This window comes from Pristiophorus japonicus, chromosome 5, assembly GCF_044704955.1.
Source record: "Pristiophorus japonicus isolate sPriJap1 chromosome 5, sPriJap1.hap1, whole genome shotgun sequence".
In the NCBI taxonomy this organism is placed as follows: Eukaryota; Metazoa; Chordata; class Chondrichthyes; family Pristiophoridae; genus Pristiophorus; species Pristiophorus japonicus.
Genome location: NC_091981.1, coordinates 52,450,215 through 52,468,655, shown reverse-complemented (window position 1 = coordinate 52,468,655; position 18,441 = coordinate 52,450,215). Strand labels below are relative to the sequence as shown.

At 49.8% G+C, this 18,441-nt stretch overlaps 1 protein-coding gene across 2 annotated transcripts in view; it reads left to right on the top strand.

The window, feature by feature from the left end:
• The window catches only part of cdkal1 (CDK5 regulatory subunit associated protein 1-like 1), a 1,217,472-nt gene that overhangs the window by 463,458 nt on the left and 735,573 nt on the right, over positions 1-18,441 (top strand). The gene's annotated exons all lie outside the window — the stretch shown is intronic.

Here is an 18,441-nt window from a genome sequence, read left to right as displayed (position 1 = left end):
GGACAACTAAATGCAGAGTAATGTTCTCCTCTGCTTCAACAATGTGTCTTAACCACTACCCCAGAGGAGCATGCTTACTCCATCATTGGTTCTCTCACCAGCCATGTTGTGATTATTCTGAATACGACTGTTGATTTGTGCTAAATTATTGACTCATTTCATTTCAGACCATTATGCTCAACAAAGAGAGGAAACTTAGAATTATTTTAATTCAGCTAGAGATGAGATTTCCACGTTGTCAATCTGGGCTGGATTTGAGCCCTGATTCCAAAGATAAAAGGATAATGTGATATCTCACTGAATCCACTACACCCACATAGACATCTACTACAGCATAAAGTAGCTATGTTATTCTTGGCCAACATAGACAATAAATAATCATTTTTAGTAACTTTGGGAATATTTGCCAGGTATGCAGTTTGCCGTAATCATGTATAATCATTTACTGTGAATGCCATTGAGATGGGTATTTTTGCTAAACAGTTATGTTTGCAAAGTGTGCTCTTGGGGTATTAGTTCTTCAAGCATGTTCTGATCTGCAATTCCCACTTATAGTCGAGGCTTGATTGTCAGCCTTTCTATTATCGACGTTCACAATTATCTGCAAATTGGACTAGTGGGAGTTTGCATCTTTCAACTGTTAAACTGCAACCTCATGTTGAGCCGCACATACATTATCGTGACAGTTGCGAGTGCACTTTGGGTGAGGTATTGAATTCAGCTTGGGTTACATCTATTGGGCTGCTCAGAATCCTTCAGGCATGTTGGTTTGCACCTTCTGCTGAGTTTCTTTTGGCTACTGGGCTGCCACTTCAGGTTGGACAGGAGATTTAGGTTGGGTCTTTAATCAGCATTTAGATGCAAATTATTGCCAGTTCGTGTATGGGTGGCACATGTGAACTTTTAGCAGGCATTCTTGGCAATAATTTTGGTTTTATTTGTTTTCTTTCTCCCTAGCTTATGGATGCAGATGCCAACAAGACACCATAATTTATTTTTATTTGTCTGTGTAGCTGTTTCTAATGCAGTTGAGCGGAGAGGAAATAATGGCCGCTGCTTTCTGTCTGCATTAATTTTTCCACATGTACCAAGCAGCATTTAGTAAGGATACAGATCTGCAAGGTTAACCAAGATGTCATTGTACCATGGAGCGAGAACTCCATATCCCCAAATCAGCAGCAGCTTAAACCCAAATACGAGACCCTCCCATCTAGATTTAGTGTAAACGGATATTAGATGGATTGAGAATGAATATATCCTGCTCTACTATCATCTTTCCTAGGCTTTTGATAACCTGTCCAACACTTTTGGTAATTTGGCACATGCTGAGAAAGGGGAGGGGAGGGGGGAAGTGGGGGGAAGAAACAAGTTTTAAGAAAAATAAATTATAACCACAGATACGAGAAACAGAAAGTGTTGCTTTGGTAGGACTGAATGCTGAGCAGAAACGCTTAGCCACCATGGAATGGGACGATGCAGGTGAGCGATCAGACGTCAGTCCTGTTTCATTTTGTAAAAGTCTTTCTTTCTAGGAAATTTGAATTTGCTAGCATTGAAGCTGCTATTCCAGATTATTTGACACATAAGATTGCGTTTAGAGAGCCTTGGGTTGCCTGTGGAAGCGGACTTTTTCCATTGGGTATAAGAAAAAATACCTGGAGTGCGCTTGAATTGTAACAGCGGGTTGATAACAGCACGCAGATAAGGCCATCTCTGACCACTTCCTCATATCACTCTCCAACCACATACCCCTTTCACCCCGGCCCCCAGCCCTACCACCTCCTGTGTCCACCCCTAGAAAAAGGTGTCTCCCGACTCTTACAACTGCACTTACCAACTCTCAACTGTCCAGCCTTTGGTCCTCCATTCACCAGGACATTTCTGCAGCTACCGATCTGCTCAATCACACCCTCACCCGCACCTTTGATGCCCTAGTCCCTGTTAAAAACAATTACTCTCATCCTGGCCGTTCCCCCTGGTACAGTCCTGATCTTCGCTCCCTTAAGTCCAAGGGACGCAGACTTGAACAGATATGGCGGACAACTGGTTTAGCTATTCACCTGCAGATCTGGCTGGACCACATAAAGCATTATCTGGTCCTGCTCTCGTCTGCCAAAATTGCTCGCTATTCCAGAATCATTCTGGAATGTAAAGATAAACCCCTTTCCCCAATCTCGACCCTCACCTCCGACAATAAGTGTGAGAAGCTCATGGACTTCTTTGTCTCTAAGATTGAGACCGTCCGTTCGGCCGCCTCTCCTCTTCCCTTCCTACCCGAGCCCACCGGGCCAATCTTCCTCCAAGGATCCCCCTGACCTCACATTTTTCTCCTATTTCGCTTCGATTTCTCCATGACCTTTCCGAGTTCATCCTGTCCGTGAGACCCATTTCCTGCTACCTTGACTCTATTCCCACCAAATTGCTGACCACCCAACTTCCTTTTCAGGCTCCCATGTTAGCTGACATTGTTAACGGTTCTCTCTCCTCAGGTACTGTCCCCTCTCCCTCAAATCTTCTGTCATCAGCCCTCTCCTCAAAAAAAAAAACCCTTGACCCCGCCATCCTTGCAAACTATCGCCCCATCTCCGACCTCCCTTTCCTTTCCCAAGTCCTTGAGTGTGTTGCCTTCCAAATCTGTGCCCATCTTTCCTGCAATTCCATGTTTGAACACCTCCAATCCGGTTTCCGCGCTTGCCACAGTACCAAAAAGGCTCTCAACAAAGTCACAAATGACATCCTTTGTGACTGTGACAAAGGCAAGCTATCCCTCCTGATCCTTCTTGACTTATCTGCAGCCTTTGACACGGTTGACCACTCTATCCTCACCAACGCCTCTCCACCGTCGTCCAGCTGGGTGGGACTGCACTCTTAAAACACTTGCGATGTTGTGGTTTACAGCAGGTAAAGTCAAACACAAATTAAACATGGTAGTATGGTGTCACCCCTCCCTGCATGATTCCCAAGTTCGGCCAAGGAGCGTATAGCACCCTTCAGAGCGTCTGACCTGACGGCCTCTGCGTTTCTCTCGGCAAGTGAGACACCATAAATAAAGTATAATTGCGAGTTGACAAATAACTAAAGTGTGGGAAGCGATTCGGATCCAGACTGGGACCTCTATATTTCTGAAAAGGTCCCACCAAGGCGGAATGGTGATCTCAAGAATCTTTTTCCCTATCTCAATGGTTTTCTGTTCTAGAGCATAGAAGTGTTTTTTGTGAGATAATTACGGCTTTTAGCAGAGCGGTAAGATGTTCGGGTAGAGAGGGAATTGCATAGCCAAAATGTACAACATAATCCTACAGGTTTGTAATGTTTTCCTTCACAGTGAGGTGGACAGTGGAGGTTTCAGGAATGGGGACAATCTGTTCCTGGGCCACTTGAACTGATGCCTCAGGTTTGAAGCAAAAACTGCCTTCACTTACCGGACGCCAGAAGTGTCCATGTTGGTAGTGGGGTGCACTGGTGGTGACACAATCTGTCCCACCCCTATGTGTGCTACCTGTGGAGGGACGTGGTCTTGCACCATTACCTCCATGGTGCAGTTAATAGGCTGTGCACCAGCAGCTTTAAACCCACACTGTGACTTTGAATGGGCACTCAAGTACTGGGGACACAGTATTACGTGTGCACCCTGGCTCCAGCACCCGGAGAGGTCAGTACCCGTTACAGTGTGCTCCCACTTTATGACATAGGGTGGGAACGCTGCAAAATAAATGTGTGCACCTCCCTGAATAACTCCAATATTCTCCATCCGGTATACCGGTGTGGGTCGGGCTGTCCCACCCATGACCGTCATCCTTAATACTATCCCCATAATAGTGTGGTTAGATTTTCCACAGTCTACTGGGACAGGGTAGGCTTCAGAGGGTAGGCTTCAGAGGCTAGGCGGAGCTGGCACGGGCTTAGTGAATTGCTGTACGGGTAGAGGGCTGCGAGGTGCTTGTTCCTGATCCAAGAGGGGACTACACCTTGTCTTAAATCCTCCGTTGTTGCGGCCCACGCTCAACAACCATGCCCCATATAGTACGCACACCTCGTTCTGTGCAGCCTGGTCAGAAGCGTTTCTATCCTCCCGTATGAGTGCATTCACTGTCTGTGCATGTTTTTCCAGCTCAGCCACGATTTCTTTTAAATGGACAGTCATAGCCTGGTCCTCGTGTAGTTCTGATCCTACTACAGTATTCTCCTGTTTTAGGATTTTTCTTAATTGGGCCTTTAAACTGTTTATCTGTGTTTGCAGCTCTATGTCATCTAGGCTATTTATTACAGAGGATGCTATATTGTAGGAAGTGAAAACGTCGTTTATGATTCCCCTTCTAGGTCTCCCTGAGCCCATGTTGTCCCTAGCGTTTAGGGTGTATAGGTCTGCTTTATCTTAATTTCCAAAATCTAACTCATAAAATTTCTTGAACATGTCTCTAAGTTGGGCCTGGTATAGCAGCTCTGTTTCCTTCGGACACCATGCAGGCAGGTATACCTCGGTAAGGTTTAATATTACTGAAGCTACTGCATAATGTACCCCCTGATATAGTACCTTTTCGGTCGGTACCAATACTAATCCGTCCCCAGGTCCCTTGGTGGTGGTAGGACACCTTTCTATTACGGTGCATATTGGCGGGGTTGTGGACAGGGGTTTCTTAATGTATGCTCTTAGTTCGGTGCCGTTAATTGGGAGTGGGGAGTGTGGGACCGCGCACCCGTGTCGGCTAGAATTCCACCCCATCCCTTCCCCTTCATCTTGCCATTGCCTGGCAAAGGCGATCGATATGCCTGCGGGACAAATACTCTCTGATCCCCATATGCAAACATAAATTCCTTGTTCGGATTTCCACCATTTGTCCCAATACACTTTTACTCCTCCCCGTGTCCCCGTGATGGTGCGGTACGTATCATTACTGAGTCTTTGCCAGTCTGATTCTTGGTCCCATGCGTCCTTGTTGAGGTTTCTGAGCCACCACCATCTTCCCAGGGGAATGTTCCCTTTGCAAGTCAAACATACACATTTTCCCTCTAACACTGACTCGGGCAGGGTTGATCCGCATCCGGGGGCATGGAAGTGAAGCCTCCCCGTATGTAAAATCTTCCTGGCTGGAGTAGTGGGTAGAGTTAGATCCCAGCCACCCTGGCCATCTTCCCTCGTGGGCGTAAACAGCGAGTTCTTCCACGTCTCGGGGGCCACCCCCGGCGGTTACAATCGGTGCTCTTCCTTGTGAGCACCTGTAAATGAGGGATTCTTTCACATCTCCGTGGTCGCCGCTACTCATCCTTATCAGGGCGAGCAGGAATAGGATCCTTTTCATGCCGTCCTCTTTCCTGTAGGGGCACAGAAAACAGATTGTCTAGCCCTGAGAAAGCTCTCTGGCTTGACAAAGGTGACCGAGTTCCAAATAGGGCTCATAGTCTTGAATTGACTGGCTGTCTTATTCATTTCCTTGTGGACTGATGTCTGCTTATACTTTTATCTCACAGTCGTTCTGCTTGTTATCTTACCGGTGCTTCCTTAATAGCCATACCAGTAGATTCTTTCTACTCCCGGGGATTACCTGGCCTGTGCTTCTTTTAATAGCTGCACAGATAGATTATTTTCCTTATCCCAGTTACTAATACATATATACTTATCATTACACAGATAAATCTTACACTATTCTAAACTTATTCACTAAACATACTTAAATTCATATTGCTAAACATCCTTAAATTCACATCGCTATATATGTACATCTGCCACCTGTCTCCGGGTGGCCAGGTTAATTCCTGCCGTCTCTCTTCTTCTCCTGCTGGGTGTCCAACGAGATAGGTGATAGATCGGTCTGCACCGTCTAACCCTAAGTACCCTTACCGGACGTGGGTTTGAGTCTCACACTATCGGGGGAACGTCCCCTCCAGTGCTACAGCACACCGCTCATTTGGGGGTGGCTGCCTGGTTCCTTTCTTCCCCCGGGGGTTCTGCCTGCTGAGGGCTACGGGCTGGGGCCTCTCACTTGGTGACTGTTCCACCGCTATCTCTTCTGGGGGTCCTTGTTGCCCGAGGCTACCGGCTGGGTGTCGCTGCTCGTGGGCTGGTCCCTGACCTTGGGTGCCCTTTTGCTGCTGGTCCCTTTCCCGGGGCTGAACCATTCAAATTGGAGCACTGGTGACCACGGTGTCTTTGGCCGTGGAGTACAGGGAGTCCTTCTTTAGGCTCCAGCTGCTGGAGGTGCGTCCGAGTCCCAAATGAATGGGGGGACAGCTCCTCCGGTAACACAGTTCACCGCTCCTCTAGGTACAGACTGTGGGTCTGCCACGTCCCCTGTGGGATTTCCACAGTCGGGAGCTTTGACTGGGGGTCCCTGTCTTTAGCACGGTTTACAGGTTTTGGTTGTCCCTTACGTTTAGCTGCTGCCCCTGGGTTGAAATGTTTGCACTGATTCATGTGGAACCACTTTGTTCGGCGGGGCAATTTTATGGCATAGACCATGGGGCTTGCCTTGTCGACAATATGGTACGTTCCCATGTACAGTGCCTCAAAGACCCCTACTCTAGTGTAGTTTCTCACCATAACCTGGTCCCCTATCTCCCACTCGTGGTGCTTGCGGGGTTCTAGCAGCAGTCGGTTGCTCCGATGTGTTTTCCCATGTTGCTAGCAGCCTGCCAGTGAACCTGTTTAAGGTGTTCAAACAGATTCCTGACAAAGCTGCCCCAGTTCGCTTCCCTAAGCTGACCTTCCGTGAGTACCGGGGCTAACACATGGGTGGGGGTTCTCATGGCTCTGCCGGTCATGATCTTGTACAGAGAGTACCCCGTGCTCTTTGGCTGGCTGGCCCGGATCCCCATGAGGACTAGTGGTCGGACCTCTACCCACCCTTTGGGAGAGTCCCCTGTCTCTTTGCGCAGCTTTCTTTGATGGTATGGTTTAAACGCTCCACAGGCCCGGATGACTGCGGGTTGTGGGCGACATGCCATTTTCCTTTTATGCCGAGTGCCTTAAGGGTCTCCTGCATCACCTGCCCGGTGAAGTGACTCCCTTGGTCAGACTCCACGTATTGTGGTAGTCCCCATCGAGAGAACACTTCTCTGACCAGGATCCTAGATGTTCCCAGGGCAGTGGCTGTTGGGCATGGGAAAGCTTCCACCAATTTGGTGAATACATCAATACTAGGCAGCACTTGTAACCTCCCTGGGCAGTGGGTAGGGGCCCGATGTTGTCGATTTGATATATCCCATAGACAGCTTTTCTTTTTGGGGGCCGGGGTTGTTGGCTGTGCACACCAGACAGCTAGCACAGAACTCGCGGACATCTTCCCTGAGTCCTGGCCACCACCCTGCCTGTTCCATTCGTTGCCAAGTGGTCTCGGGTCCGGAGTGTCCTGCTCCTGGACCCTCATAGGCCAGCTGGAGTTGCGGTACTACCCATTGCTCCCCCCTGAACAGCATGTCTTCTTTAATGGCAATTGCTGTGGTGCCGTACGGGCCGTCTATCCTTTCCCCTTTAGCGTGTTCAGGACAGTTTTGAGGACGGGGTTTTGGGTCTGAACCGTTTTGAGGTCCGGGGGCAAAGCTATCGTCCCTATCCTGCCCCTGATTGCTGCTATGGGTCCTGAGTTGTACGGGCACCTTGCTTGGCCAACATGTCAGCCTGCTGGTTTTCCTCGCTACGGTGTTCACTGATGGAATGTGTCTTCACCTTATGTATGTAGATATTCCCTTCCTTCCCTATGGCATTCATGATCTTTTCCAGTAGGGGCTGAATTGCCAGGGATCTCCCGTCTGCGGATGTGTACCCGCGGCGGGACCAAATAGCCAGGTACTCTGTACACGAGTTGCATGTGAACATACTGTCCGAGCAAATCGTGTATGGGGTAGGGAATTCTTTGGGGTGTGTGACTACGTACAGCACCGCAGACAGTTCAGCGTGCTGGGCGCTCATAGTACTGGGGAGTTTAATCGCCAGGGCAATGCCTGCCTCGGGGTCATAAACTCCGCAGCCTGTGAGTCGTTCACCCACAGATACCGTGCTTGAACCGTCCATATAGATCTCTTGGCCTGTGGGGTGTAACCCAGCCCGAAAGCCTATGTTAATTTCCCATACCCCTCCTATGGAACACCGGTGGACTGTCCCTGGATAAATCATGTAAGGCTCGCAGAGACCCTTCACCCTTCAATCCATTTGGGAGAGGAGCAGGACCCAGCGAGCAATGCAGGCAATGCTCACTGTCCCGTCCTTAATTCTCCCATCCAGGAACATTTGGGTGGGCGTATGGTGGGTAAGGAGTGTGATAGGGGACCTTCCTGTGAAGATCATTGATCTTTTCACAGCCCAGTGAGTGGCTAGGAGGTGCCGCTCATAGTTGGAGTATCCTTTCTCCGCGTCCTGGAGGAGTAGACCACTGGTCTCAGCCGGCCATGCCGTTCTTGGAGCAGTACTGCGCTCAGGCTGTCCCCACTGGCTGCTACCTCCAGGAAAAGCTCTTTACCCCCATCTACGGCCCCGAGAGCAGGCGCGGTCTGCAGGTCTTTCTTGAGTTGGATAAATGCTGCCTTACAACCTTTGTCCCATTCCCACTCCACTCCCTTGTGTCGGAGTCGGAGCAGAGGGGCTGCTGTGGCTGCATAATCCTCAAATAAATCTCTGCAGTACCCGGTTAGCCCTAGAAAAGATCTTACTCCTGTCACTGTGTTGGGGACGGGTAACTTCTGCACTGCTTCCCTTCTAGCTTTGTCAGTGGCTCTCTCCCCAGCGTGCACAGCCGGTCCCAGGAATTTTACTTCCTTCAGGCTGATCTGTGCTTTTTGGGGTTTACTTTAAATCCCTCTTCTTCCAGCAACTCCAGCAGCTCAGCCAGCAGTGGGCCATGCTCCTGGTGGAGACTTTGTTCCAGACCCTGATGAGTTCCTTGTAAAAGACGGGCAGCTCCTGGAGGGCGGTCCTGACACCCCCCAAGTTCACAAACAGGAGCTGCGTGTCGTAATTGAGGTCGCGCTGCTGGCGGAAGAAATACGTCGCCAGAGCACACCACCTAGGAGGGGGCTCAACGTAAAGGTATCTCTGCAGGGTCTGAAGACGGAAAGTCGCGAGCTGGGCGCTGACGCACACCAACAACTGACCGCCTTCCTCAAGCGGGAGACTCAAGACCGCGGCAGAGATCCAGTGCTTCCTGTTGTTCCAGAAGAAGTCCACCAGCTTCTTCTGTATCTTGGCGACAAACGCAGGGGGAGGGGTCAAAGTGACCAGCCGGTACCACAACATTGCGGCCACCAGCTGGTTTATGACTAGCGCTCGACCCCTGTAGGACAGCACTCGGAGCAGTCCTGTCTAGCGCCCTAGGCGAGCGGCGACCTTGGCCTCCAGCTCCTGCCAGTTCGCCGGCCAGGCTTCCTCGTCGGGGCTAAGGTAGACTCCCAGATAGAGGAGATGGGTCGTGCTCCAGGCAAAAGGCCTGAGCTCCTCCGGCAGGGAGTCCACCCGCCACTGACCCACCAGGAGTCCGGAACATTTTCCCCAGTTGATTCTGGCGGAGGATGCGGCCGAGTAAATCTCCTGGCACTCACGCATCTTCCGCAGGTCAGCGGGATCCTCTACCGCGAGGAGCACGTCATCGGCGTAAGCCGAGAGGACGACCTCCACGCCCGGCCCTTGCAGAGCCAGTCCCGTCAACCTCGTCCGCAGGAGGCGCAGGAAAGGCTCCACGCAGATGGCAAATAACTGGCCGGACATGGGGCATCCCTGGCGCACCCCTCTCCTAAAGCGAAGGGGCGCCGTCAAGGACCCGTTAACCTTAATCAGACACTCCGCGGCGGCGTACAAAAGTCGGATCCGGGCGACGAAATGCGTCCCGAACCCGAAAGCGCGCAGAGTTCCGAGCAGATAGTCGTGATCCACCCTGTCGAACGCCTTCTCTTGGTCGAGAGATAGGAAGGCGACCGACAGACCAGCCTCCTGGGAATGATGGATGAGGTCCCGGACCAGATGGATGTTATCGTGGATTGTCCGGCCCAGGACCATGTAGGACTGGTCGGGGTGGATCATGTGGTCCAGCACGGTGCCAAAGCGAGCAGATATCGCCCTGGCGAAGATTTTGTAGTCCGTGCTGAGGAGGGAGACCGGGCGCCAGTTCTTAAGGAGGCGGAGATCGCCCTTCTTAGGCAGCAGGACGATGACTGCCCTGCGCCAAGAGAGGGGCATCTCCCCGGTCGCCAGACTTTCCCCCATGACCCGCGCGTAGTCGCTCCCCAGGACGTCCCAGAACGCCCTGTGGAACTCCACGGTCAGCCCGTCCAGCCCCGGGGATTTTCCCCTCGAGAGCCGGTCGAGGGCACCGGTCAGCTCCGCCAGGCTTAGCGGAGCTTCCAAATTTTCACCGCCCTCCGGGCTGACTTTCGGCAGGTCCTCCCACAAAACTCTACGCGCTTCCTCGCTGGACGGATCCGGAGAGAACAGAGCCCCGTAATATTCACGGGCCCTGTTGTTGACGCCCTCCGGATCCGAGACGAGAGAGCCGTCGTCGGCCAGCAGCGTCAAGAGCTGCTTACGGACACTCTGCCTTTTTTCCAGCGTGTAGAAGAAGAGGGATCCGCGGTCCAGATCCCGCAGGAACCGGATCCGCGACCTCACGAACGCGCCTCGGGACCCGGCGAGCTGCAGGTCCTTCAGCGCGGCCTTCTTAGCTTCGTACACCGTCCGCAAGGCCGGGTCCTCGACGACTTGACCGAGACGGGATTCCAGGTCGAGCACCTCTTTTTCTAGGCGCCCGACTCTGGCCGCCCGCCTCTTGGTCGACCCCCTCGCGTACTCTTGACAGAAGACGCGGACGTGAGCCTTGCCCACGTCCCACCATAGCCTCAAGGAGGGGAAGCCCCCCTGCTTCCTTCTCCAGTCGGACCAGAATCGACGGAACAAGTCCTGGAACCGCTCGTTCTCCAGCAGCCGGTTGTTAAAGTGCCAGTACGCGAACCCCGTCCTCGAGCGAAGTGAGCTCCGCCCACACCAGGTGGTGGTCCGAACACGGCACCGGCCGCATGGAGGCCGCCGGGACGCAGGAAACGTACGCTCGAGACACGTAAAGGCGGTCGATTTTGGACCATCCTACTCCAGGCCTCATCCAAGTAAAGGCGCTGGAGTTGGGGTGGAGATTTCGCCAGACGTCCACCAAGTCGAAGGACCCGACCAGGTCCCTCAACTTCTCCATCGCCGTCATGCTCTGCGGGGCACCGGAGTGGTCCCTCGCCTCGAGGGTGCAGTTAAAATCCCCCCCGAGGACAATGCAGTCGCCGACGTCGACGGAGCCAAAAAGAGCGGACACTTCTTCGAAGAAGCGCGCCTGCTGCGGGCCGGGCTGAGGAGCGTACACGTTCACGAGATGGAGCGGCACGTCCCCCAGGCGAACCGTTACGTGCAGCAAGCGGCCTGGCACGGGCTCCTCGACCCTCAAGATCTCCGGCTGAAAATGCGGGCCCAGCAAGATGGCCACCCCACTAGAAGTGGCGGTGAGGTGGCTCATGCGGACCTCTCCTTGCCATTCCAGGAGCCACGTGGCTTAGTCTCCCGGAACGGTGTGGGTTTCTTGCAGGAAGCACACCGCATATTTCCCCTCCCGCAGGAGCGAAAAATTGTCAAATCTACGACGTGCCCCTCTGCCGCCGTTGATGTTGAGGCTGGCTATGGTTATCTTCATGGCAAAAGCATAGTGCAACCTCTACCTTAACCTATTGCGGGGGAGGGAGCGGAGTCTTTTGTTGACCTCCACTCCTTCAGCAGCCCAGCGAGGAACTTTTTGAGCCGGCGCAGCTCAAGGCCTTGCGCCCTTGATAAGGGCCCGCCTGCGGCCATGGTTTTAGCGGCGACGCGGACGGAAGCGATGAGCAGCCCCGGCTCGGACCATCTTTCCCGGGCCAGATGGTTGTGAATCTGTGGAATTCTATGCCCAAGGAAGCAGTTGAGGCTAGCTCATTGAATGTATTTAAGTCACAGATAGATAGATTTTTAACCAATAAGGGAATTAAGGGTTACGGGGAGCTGGCGGGTAAGTGGAGCTGAGTCCATGATCAGATCAGCCATGATCTTGTTGAATGGCAGAGCAGGCTCGAGGTGCTAGATGGCTTACTCCTATTCCTAATTCTTATGTTCTGGCTCTCCCTGTTCTGGCTCACCTCCCACTGCTCCCTGCGGCCAAGCCGAGCTGAAACTCGGTGCTACAGCTGGTGGTGGTTCACGATCCCTGTCTGCCCCACAACTGATTTGTCCCTCCTGCTGCTGAACCGGTGCAGTCACCGGTTCCACAGGTAGCGGCCAGGTAGTTTCTTCCTTGTCTTCCAGATTTACCTGGGGCGTACCCAGGCTTATTAGGCATACCATGCCTTTTGCCTTGGCAGAGCAAGGTTTGAACTTTTAATTTGCTGCTGGCAGGGACCGTGGTCTCCCGATTCAAACCCATTAGTGCTAGCTACTTTATCCACTGCTTGCACATCTTTTAATCTTTCCTGGAGCTCTTTCACCTGTAGGGTGAGGCGAGTGCTTTCCTCCCTCAGTGACTTTTCATTACTTTTGGCATCGGTAACCTCACATTGAAAATAGTCCTGACTGTTTTTAAATCTTTCCATTATTTGGGTCCTTTCCTGTTTTAGCTTTCGGAGTTCTCCTGATAATCTTTCTTCTGACATAATTCCTCTGCGCATTCCCATAACTCTGGCTGTAATGTTTCATTCATTCTATCTTGCAGCTGGACCTGTCGCTGTAGACAGACCAACCAAATTGCTTTCTCTACTTCTTTGTGATCTTTACTTGCTGTCCACTGGGCTGCAGCGTCAGCCGGACGCTCAGCACGCAATAGACTAAGCACCCATTCCTTCGTTACATTCATTTTCTTATAGAAGGAAATCCTCTCTTCCATTTTGCCCCAAAACAGCACTCTCTACATCACACCCCGTGTACCAGAGTCGTGCCACGGTCGCCATTTTGTAAGGGAGGGGGTGGGTGTTTGGTCTCTATGAGGGGGTCAGGTTCCCTTCTGACCAACTTGAGCGGTTTCGAATCGCTCCCCCTCCCTTGGGTTCTGTACTCTGGATTTATTTGGGGGGTGTGACAAAAGTGCCGAGGACACTGGTTTGATGCAAAGAACTTTGGTTTTATTACAGTCAAAGTAATACAGGCCTACTACTCTGTATGTTTGGCCTTGTATTTTCTTACTAATCACTCTAACAAAGAACAATACAAGGAAAGGTACAAGGTCAAACTTAAAATCACTCTAATAAAGTACCATACACTACACATTCAAAGGGGGTTGCAGTAAAATTATACCTCCCACCTCCCAATACCTAATTCTAGCTTAGATTCCAGGGCAGGGACTTATGCTTACCAATCCTTTTGATAGTTAATGGTAGATGGTGATGTTTTTCCTTCCTTCAGGACTTCAGGACTTCAAGACTTCGAGGCTGGAGAAGTTAGTTTTACAACTGTCACGTTGGTTTCCTCCTCTTGTCTTGATGAGGTAGTAGTGACCACCTCTCTCCCCCACTAACCTCTGTTGAAAACAGGGGCAGTTATACGATTTCAGTGTTCTAATCTCGCCACCCAATCTGTTCGCAATCTTTTGTATAATTTTGTGGGCTTGGTTCTTCTTTGTAATATTTTGTCGGGCTCGTTAAAGTTGATATGTCTTGGGTGGGTTGATCTTTGAAAAACTGTTTCCTGATAGAAAAATTAGTTTGGTAATTGCAATGTCCTTTTGTGTTCAGTCTTTCTCATACAGGCTGGATTGGGCCTCTTTGTGATGTATATGCTGAAATTGGTTTGTCCAGACCCATGTTGGTGGGGAGCTATCTCTGGGTGATACTGTGATGGTAATGTCTCTTGTCGAGGAAGATTTCCAAATACTCATTCTTCCAGACAGGTTAACTCCGTCCTCACACCCAGGTAGTTCCAATAATCAAGTGGGCTTCTTTTGTCCCCTTGGTCCGTCCACAGGCTTGATTTTGTCTTCTAAAAGTTCATAATTCTATTCAAGGTCGTAGTTTCTTTCCATAAGCACTTTAGAGTTCCAAACTTTTCGGTAGATAGTCCCAAATTAAATTTCCTTTCGAATGAGCCCAAACACGGTGGGTGGATGGGGGGGGGCGGCGGTGTTCTGGTGAATTTTGCTCTCTGCACTAGTGAGAAGGAGGAACTGAAGGATATCCTTATTAGGTGGGAAATAGTGGATGCATTGGTGAACATTTTGCAACAGTCTATCGACTCGGGATCATTTCCTATGGACTGGAGGGTAGCTAATGTAACACCACTTTTTAAAAAGGGAGGGAGAGAGAAAGCGGGTAATTATAGACCGGTTAGCCTGACATCAGTGGTGGGGAAAATGTTGTAATCAATTATTAAAGATGAAATAGCAGCGCATTTGGAAAGCAGTGACAGGATCGGTCCAAGTCAGCATGGATTTATGAAGGGGAAATCATGCTTGACAAATCTTCTGGAATTTTTTGAGGATGTAACTAGTTGAGTGGACAAGGGAGAACCAGTGGATGTGGTGTATTTGGACTTTCAAAAGGCTTTTAACAAGGTCCCACACAAGAGATTGGTGTGCAAAATCAAGCACATGGTATTGGGGGTAATGTACTGATGTGGGTAGAGAACTGGTTGGCAGAGAGTTGGGATAAACGGGTCCTTTTCAGAATGGCAAGGAGTGACTAGTGGGGTGCCGCAGGGCTGAGTGCTGGGACCCCAGCTCTTTACAATATACATCAATGATTTGGATGAAGGAATTGAGTGTAATATCCCCAAGTTTGCAGATGACACTAAACTGGGTGGCGGTGTGAGCTGTGAGGGGGGTGCTAAGAGGCTGCAGGGTAACTTAGACAGGCTTGGTGAGTGGGCAAATGCATGGCAGATGCAGTATAATGTGGATAAATGTGTGGTTATCCACTTTGGGGGCAAAAACACGAAGACAGAATATTATCTGGATGGCGGCAGATTAGGAAAAGGGGAGGTGGAACGAGACCTGGGTGTCATGGTTCATCAGTCATTGAAAGTTGGTATGCAGGTACAGCAGGCGGTAAAGAAGGCAAATGGTATGTTGGCCTTCATAGCTAGGGGATTTGAGTATAGCAGCAGGGAGATCTTACTGCAGTTGTACAGGGCCTTGGTGAGGCCTCACCTGGAATATTGTGTTCAGTTTTGGTCTCCTAATCTGAGGAAGGACGTTCTTGCTATTGAGGGAGTGCAGCGAAGGTTCACCAGACTGATTCCCGGGATGGCTGGACTGACATATGAGGAGAGACTTCATCAACTGGGCCTTAAAACATTGGAGTTTAGAAGGATGAGAGGGGATCTCATAGAAACATACAAGATTCTGACGGGACTGGACAAGTTAGATGTGGGAAGAATGTTCCCATGTTGGGGAAGTCCAGAACTGGGGACCCAGTGTTCGGATAAGGAGTAGACCATTTAGGTCTGAGATGAGGAGAAACTTCTTCAGTCAGAGAGTTGTTAACCTGTGGAATTCCCTGCCGCAGAGAGTTGTTGATGCCAGTTCATTGGATATATTCAAGAGGGAGTTAGATGTGGCCCTTACGGCTAAGGGATCAAGGGATATGGAGAGAAAGTAGGAAAGGGGTATTGAGGGAATGATCAGCCATGATCTTATTGAATGGCGGTGCAGGCTCGAAGGGCCGAATGGCCTACTCCTGCACCTATTTTCTATGTTTCTATGAGGGGGTTGACTTCTGAAGATAGGTTGGGCCGATACTTAATGGAGTTCAGAAGAATGAAGAGGTGATCTTACTGAAACTTATAAGATAATGAGGGGGCTCGACAAGGTGGATGCAGAGAGGATATTTCCACTCATAGGGGAAACTAAAACTAGTGGACATAGTCTTAGAATAAGGGGCCGCCTATTTAAATCTGAGATGAGGAGAAATTTATTTCTGAGTGTTGTAAATCTGTGGAATTCTCTGTCCCAGAGCTGCGGAGGCTGGGTCATTGAATATATTTAAGGCGGTGATAGACAGATTTTTGAGCGATAAGGGAGTAAAGAGATATGGGAAGCGGGCAGGGAAGTGGAGCTGAGTCCATGATCAGATCAGCCATGACCTTATTGAATGGCAGGGCAGGCTCGTGGTGCCAAACGGCCGACTCCTGCTCCTATTTCATGTTCCTATGTCTCTAATTTGTCAGACTGCTTGTCCCAACATCCAGTTCTGGATGAGCAGAAATTTTCTCCAATTGAATATTAGGAAGACCGAAACCATTGTTTTCAGTCTCTGCCACAACCTCCGTTCCCTAGCCACTGACTCCATCCCTCTCCCCAACTTCTGTCTGAGCCTGAACCATACTGTTCACCACTTTGGTGTCATATTTGACCCTGAAATGAGCTTTCGACCACGTATCTGTAGCATAACTAAGACCGCCTATTTCCACCTCCGTAACTTCGACCGTCTCCGCCCTTGCCTCAGCTCATCCACTACTGAAGCCCACATCCATACCTTTGTTATCTCTAGACTTGACTATTCCAATGCACTCCTGACTGGCCTCCCACATTCTACCCTATGTAAACTAGCGGCGATCCAAAACTTGGCTACCCGTGTCCTAACTCGCACCAAGTCCGCTCACGTAGCAGCCCTGTGCTCGCTGACCTACATTGGCTCCCGGTTAAGCAATGCCTCGATTTCAAAATTCTCATCCTTGTTTTCAAATCTCTCCATGGTCTCGTCCCTCCCTATCTCTGTAATTTTTTCCAGCCCCACAACCCCCCCGAGATGTCTGCACTTCTTTAATTCTGCCCTCTTGAGCATCTCTGATTATAATCGCTCAACCATTGGTGGCCGTGCCTTCTGTTGCCTAATCCCTAAGCTCTGGAATTCCCTGCCTAAACCTCTCTGCTTCTCTACCTCTCTTTTCTCCTTCAAGGCGCTCCTGAAAACCTACCTCTTGTGACCAAAAGCTTGGTCACTGCCCTACTTATGTGGCTCGGTGTCTTTTTTTTTGTCTCATATTACTCCCATGAAGCAGTTTTTAAATACAAATTGTTGCTGTTGAATCTCCCAGTCTGCTTGGCATCAATCTGATGCACACAAGTAGGTGGGCCCTGGGAAGAGGCTGTGACATTTTGGCGGGAACCTGAGATTAAGAGCCAAGGTCCATAAGGTATCACCAAGATTGAAAAAAGTTTTTCTTTTGAAAGATGACTAGACAAATCAGATACAGGTTGAATCTCCCTTATCCAGAACTCCCTTATCCGGAACCACCCCTCGTCCAGAACCATTCCCAACCACCAGGTGGCGCATGCACAGAACTCCGACATGAACAAATTGAAGTCCTTCCTCACTGCCCACAATCGCTGGCTGACCCCGCGATCCACGCCAGCCCCACCATGATCTCTCTGCCGCACTCCCAGCCCCAAGCCAGCCAGCCCTGATATCCCCTTGCTCAGTACCTGTACCATGCAATTTAACGTGACCACCCCTCGTCTGGAAAAAATCCCTTATCCAGAGCAGGCCAGGTCCCGAGGGTTCCGGATAAAAAGGGAGGTACAACCTGTAGTAGTGGTTAGATGATGCCAATTTAGGTATTTAAAGCCTGAAGATTATTGGAGAAAAAAAAACAAAAGAGAGAAGATATTCTTATAAGTATTGAGGACATGGGAGAGAATAAGTTTAGAGTAAAAGAACATTCTTTATTTCAATCGTGAAGGTGTAAGAGTGGAAATAATGCATATGATGGTATGTTGCATTTTGAAAAGAAGAGGCAAGTTCTTCTTTTGCCTGATCTTAATAATATCAATAAAACAGAGGGAGATGAGAGATTCTGGCAGGGAGAAAGATTGGAGTCTATAAGCGAGCGCCATTCTAGTATTCTGCCATTTCTAGTATCCTGTCTTCGAGTGTTTGATACTGGAAGGGATGTTGTATCTGAGCAGTACCTCATGCCTTCTCGCAGCTAGCCAAAGAGAGCACTGTTACAGACTTAGCCTGCCACCTCAACAGCGGAAACATGAGCCCAGTTTTACCTGCAGTTACAAATCCCTGGGTTAAATTATAACAAAAAGCAGAACATTTATTATGCAGAAGAAATAAACAGTAACAAATTGATGCATTACTTTCTGTTTATGATAATGCACACTAACACTAATTGCTATAAATTATGATTGTTTTTACTGTAAAATAAATGTTACTGTATTTAGATTTGCCTGGATTACCGATTTTTAATGCAACAAAATTATTTTTGAAAGTGGTAAAGTGTGATTGTGAAAAATAATATATGCTTATATCTGTAAAATAGTAATTGTCAGATTGCTCTCCTCCCTTTCCCACCATGTGCCACATAACTAAAGGTGCTGGGGAGGTAAATCTTTATCAATATGGTAGGTGAGGGAGAACAAAACAAGATTTACCAAGATCTCGCCAATGCTACAGTTATCGCGCGTCATCGTGCCAACCCTCTCCTCGATCTTCCTCGCTGCATGTCCCATCTCACGCTCA